The following is a 6,000-nucleotide window of genomic DNA, read 5'->3' as shown; positions in this document are numbered from 1 at the left end:
CACTACATTTTATAGCACACTCATTTTTCGAAGGGGGGTACCTGTGGCAGACTTGCATGGTCCTTGAAGGGAAGGCTTTGACATTAAAATAATTCCATTTCTTCCTAGACTGGAATCTAAGCCTGACAGAGTCATGGGCTAAATTAATTCCTTAAGCTCTTTGCCTCGTGATAAAACTTATCTGAAGCAGAAAATGGAAATGTACAGTGTGCTTTACAAAGCTGATCAAAGATCCCCTAGAAAGTGCTGAAGCAATCAGAATGAAGGAACTGCTTCCATGGATGGTAAAAGTGGATATTTTAATTGCATCAATTATTCACCACCAATTATCTGTGAGAAGTCTTTTATGTCTGGGAGATTGAGAGGCCTATCTAGGTATGTCAAAATAAGCTGAGTTTCCTATTATTTTTCTGTGGACACCAAGTTAGCTGTGGTGATATTTCAATTACAGAGATGGAGGAGCCTGATGAAGTTTGTAGCTGACAGCTACTGTGTGGCTCCTTCCCTACTAAAAACTCAAAAGAAATTAACAGTGTGGTGGGAAACTGCTCCTTACTGAGCTGGCCTTTAAAAAAACCAGACAATCTTCTGAAGAAGACAACCATGTACTGTATTTTGGTGTACTGATATGTTGTTATCCAGGAGAAGATAAAACAAGCAGGACGCTAAGGCAAACCATTTCTTTCTGTTATTCTTCCAGTAGAGTGCGAAAGACCTTTGTCACTGACTAATCCATCATTCTCTTCATATCCATTTGTATGCATACACAGTGTGGCTTGGGGACTTCTCTCCAGGCAGCCTTGGAATTTCTGTGCTTCAGGAAGAGGCATTTTGCAGCTTTCTTTCCAAATTCCCTCCAGATGAGAGGCAATGTCCTCACAACTCTTGGCAAAACTTGGCAAAACAAAGCAACTTTCTGTAGGTTGCTTTGAAATGCTGGAGATACAAGGAATTTCCTCAGCTCCTCTGCTGCAGCCCCATGCACACAGCTTTTGGGGGTCTCACATGGCCAGGAATGGTCTCAACAATGTGTTTTCCCCTGCCCAAGATGAAGCAGTGTCTACCCCACCTCCAAAACCCAGCAGGATCATGAAGACTCTTAAAAACTAGGAGCGTGGCCAACAAAATGTATATTTGAAGTTGTAGCAGAGGACACCCCCAGCACCAGCAACCTCTGAGGCAGTGAAAAGATGTTGAGGGGAAAGTCGCAGGCACCCTTGAGGCCATGCTTGGTGCCACCCCTCACACCTCCCCCTGCATGGACTCAAAAGCTGTACACCTCCCTGCTTCATTTTGCTTGAGCTCTGATGGAAGCCTGGTGAGATTTTCACCAGCACCTCTAAGAACAGACATCTCTCAAGTGCAGGGGAAGGAAAGCTGTGCTGTCAGAAGTCAACAGAGGGCCTGAACACATGAATTTAGGCAAGGATGCATGTTTGGTGATGGCATGGCATACACTGCTGCCTTGGATGGGTATGCTTTCCTTTCTTCTTTCCACCTACCAATCTGTCTGTTCCAGAGCAGGGAATCAAGGAAGAGCAAAGCCTGAAGATATGATGGCCAAGAGGCTTCAGTCCCAGAAAGCATGGTAAAAAGAATCCCACAGGTTCCTTTAAAAAGGAAAACAGAGCAAAGAAGAAGGGAGACAAGGAGAGGAGACAAGGAAAAAACCAGAGATTTTGTGGGTCTTAAAGCCAGCTGCTTAGTCTTGTGTGGCCTGATTCATAAATGCTGCACTCCAGGTGCTGACAGTAGCACTTCTGGATCCCACCAGCAGGAGAGTGGAAGCGGTGGCCAGGGAAAGCATGTGCTAAATTTCATGGTCAGCAAGCAGGATGGAGGCGGAACATGCACTATAATTTATTGGAACCTAAAAATAACACCTACAAGATACTTTTAAAATTAGGCAATTGCTAGCTCATTAAAATCAAAACACAGCTATATGAATGTCATTGACGATAATCCTATAAGATCTGCCATTCTTTAGAGGTAAAAGGAAATCCTTGCTGAAAAAAATGCCATCTATGTATTATAAGGAGATGATTAAAGAAGTTCTAGAACGAGTTTCTAAATGACATCTTGTCACTGCATCAATCACTTAAGGTCCTTACAATATACAGTCATTTTAAGCCTTATAATACAAATGTAGTATTTGCTTATGATCTTCTACGTAGCCAAACCCTCAGCTTAATGGCCAGGAAACATACAGAACTCATGCCCATGCTTCTGTGCACATTTACTCATCAGGAAGGAGGAAACAGTTGCCTTTGACAATCTCATTAATGAGGTCTTAGGCAAACAATCAAGTTATTGTGGCGCCTTGGCAAGCACCCCGTGTCGCCTGAGCCATCGTGTGCATGCTCTCTTTGCAGGAAGACCTGAAAAATGTGAATGGCCTGAACTTCATGTGCATCCACAGGCTTCCCAATGATCCAGTTAGCACGCCTGGAGAAATCTCTGCTCTTCTCCTAAGCCGCAATATCTGACTGCCCTCACTTCAACTGCCAGCTGAGGCAGGGCTCACCTAAACCATAGGAGCTACATTCCTCCAGGATGTGCCACCTGGCTGCTGCCTGCATCTTCATCTAAAACCAAGATTTCTCCCCCGCTGGCACAGAAAACCTCAACAGTCTGCTGGGTCCTGATTTTTATGCACGGGAGAAATGAACCCATTTCCTAAGGATTAACAATGGTAGATAAAAACTGTATTTGGCTGCACCACTGAAGTTAGAAACATGCTAGCCAAAGTGACAGATGACAGCAATCTGTTCAACCAGCCATGCAAATGGGATTTCTGAGTGCATCTGTCTCCTCCATCTTTCTGTCCATGAGGCATTGGGAATGATATCTTACATGAGACTTTGCAACGAATCAAAAACTGAGAACATGTTCTCCTTAGCTCTACCAGCTGCAAGAAACCCCTTCACAACTGTGTTACAGCCCCTTATTCATATAAAGCAGACAGTCCTAACAAAAGCTTTCCTCAGAGTTAGAGGTATTCGACTGTGTTGTCAACTTGAGCAAGCCTTGATAATGATACTTTCTAGTACGGGCACTACTTAATTTAGAAAACCTCAGGTTTCAAATATGCCTGGCAATGGAGCCATGGCCACATCTTCTGCTGTCCTGAGCTGTCCCAGCTCCATTGGAGCCAAAGGGGCTCTGCTGGCTGGCAGCAGTTTGGGGGCAGAGGACTCAGCCTTATGGTTGCCTCATGCAGCTTCTGTCTGCACAGCAGCATTAAAGTCCATTTCTCAACTCACAGAGAAAAGCAGGAAGAGTTATTTCTTCACCCCATCAGTGATGAACCGTTTCTCTCTCTTTACACTCTGGTGTTGATTACTTTACAAAGCAAAACCATGGAGAGTTGGTAGAAGCATTACTGTACAGGGATGCAGGCTGCAGCTGGATCTAAAATTAATTTAGGGCTTAAATTCCCTGTGTCCCCCCATAACACCCTCAGATCCTTCCCTGGGCTTTGTTAGCAGGGTCTGGTTCAGGAGGACCTCAAAGCGGCGACAAGGTTCACCGTAAAGTGCAACCCATGCTGTCACTCACCCTGCATGTGGGCACCAGCACCTTTAGCTCTACTTTACTGGGGACCTTGGTGGCCATTGTTGTTAATATATCCTTGGAAAGCACACTTCCAAACCAAACCATTTTTGGTTTTTTCAACAAGCAGTTACGTGCTCTCATCATTCACAACAGAAACTTTTCCTGGTAAGACTAAGCAGGTTGAAATCGTTTGAGCTTCACAGCCACAATGTCAGGGAGAGCAGGGACTTCAAACTAGGTCTCTCCAAGCCTGGGGCAGATGCCCATTCTCCAGCCATGTTGCCTAATAGTAGTATCTCTCATGGGCTATGGTGTCCCCATAAAATCCACTCTAATTAATATTTTGCCATAACAGCTCATCTAATGTGGTGCCAGGTGATACCAGAGGCGCAGCCTGAGCATTTGTCCGCACTGTGCCTGCCAATGCGCCAACCATTTATCCTGGGCAGAGACATCCTCCCTGGTTCTCCCATTGCCCATGCAAAGTTCCCAGCACAGCAGCAGGGTGGGTTTTTTGGACGACAACAAATAAAAGGAACAAACCCAAGAGGAAGTGCGATGCCTGAAGCCAGAGTAAAGGCTGAGTGCATGGCAAGAGGGCAGCAGGATGTGTTGCCGTGGGATGAGCTTGTGAAAAAATCTGTGGTTCCCAGCTAAGCAAGAGTGCAGGGAAGTGGGTTTAGCTCTGGGTCCCAGTGGGAACTCCCTGTAGATGTGTCTTGGCATTAGGCAGATGGTTCCCACATTTTCTCTCATAATGGTTGTAATTGGCACTCTTTTCTCCCCTTTTCCCACGTGCAAATGCTCCTTAAAACAAGACATGATTCTCTGTGGAAATACTGAAAATACAGGTGCCAGGAAATGAGAGCTTTTCATTAGCATTCAGTGTAGTCTTCATACAACAATTACTTTCCTAGTTACTTTACTCCATGTAATTACATAGCAAAGCCCCATTTAACATCTCACTATGTAACAGCAACTTTCTATTTCAAAACAGATTAATGTAAGAGTTACCCAGCCATTTTAAGAGATAATAGCTGTAATTAAGGTGTTTCTTGAGATGAGTTTCTATTACGATGTGGCAGATGATTCTCTGATAGTTTTGTTGGCTGCATTAGTCACAATTGTTTTCATTAATATTGACACTATTCTCTTGCCACACAAACAAAAAAGGAGATTAATCAAAATACTGTGCTGGTTTCATATGCTCCGAGCCTTCTTTTGGACTGATGCTCAATTGTTAGCTTTCAGTAGGAATAAAGAGCAGGTTTTGTAAGATACACAGACAACTTCACCCATGTTATTTAAAGCAATATTGTGAGAGAACAATGGGGGAGAAGTATTTTATTGAAAATTTGACTATAAAGCACTAATGAAACTTACATGTTATGATTTCTAAACATCTCATCCGGTTCCAGTTTGGGTGTCAGTGATGTGAGATTGCTGGAGTGTGTCCAGACTAGGGAATGAGGTGAATGTGTATATGTGGTTCATTATTTTGGGGAAAAAACTGCACAAGCCCAGGGAAAACTGGCACATGAGCAATTTGGGATTGTGAGGCTGGATCAGGAAACTGGGGGTCTCCAGTGGCAGATCTCCATGTGATGGCTTGGGGTAATCAAGCAGCTTGTTGAGTTTCAAAATGATGGGACAAGATTGTGTTTCTATCCCATTATTTCCAGTGAAACCAATGAAGTTAAAGTGGATTTGAGTTAAAATGCCCTAGAAATGGTTATTTTCACTGAGTATCAGTTTTACAACACCAGCTGAAGCTGTGAGAGGCAGCTTCTCCTGAACAAAGTCGTCATGGCAAGTCATCCAGAAAAAATCTTTGTCCAATGCCAAAAATGAGAAGGGCTGAGACGAGAAGGGCTGAGACAAGCAGGGAGCATGATCTCATGTAACTCACAGCAAAAAGGGGGGCAAAGGAACAGCTTTGCTCTGAGGAAATTCACCCACTGACTCCAGATCCAGCAGTTTGCCATTTAAACGAGTGAGGGAAGAAAACTAACCATAAAGCGACACATTTGGAAGCACTGTACATATTGACCACTACGCTTCCGAAAGGTAAATGTCTTTCGGAAACACACCTGTTAAATATATAAGTCAGTTAAAATTGATTTCTGTAGATTTGCATACTATGAAGAAATAGGAAACTTTGAATCCTTTAATCCCAGTTTTCCAGAGGAAAACTGAAAATATCAAGGGAAAATAATCTTAGCAAACATTTTCATTCACTTTCTGTATTCTAATTCTAATTACTAAGATGCAGGCTCCTAAATAATGTGATATTCACAGAATTTTGTTGGCAGAAGATACAGTGATCAAATGACTCCAAACCTTCCCTGCATATCATCAATATATTTACAGCACAGAAGGCATCACGATGTGTAAATGTTTTTGGTTTTGTAGGCAAGATGTTTTCATATAATTAAAACATATTTT

Source organism: Nestor notabilis, unplaced genomic scaffold, assembly GCF_000696875.1.
Source record: "Nestor notabilis isolate BGI_N333 unplaced genomic scaffold, ASM69687v1 scaffold6185, whole genome shotgun sequence".
NCBI lineage: Eukaryota > Metazoa > Chordata > Aves > Psittaciformes > Psittacidae > Nestor > Nestor notabilis.
This window is presented reverse-complemented; position numbering follows the sequence as displayed.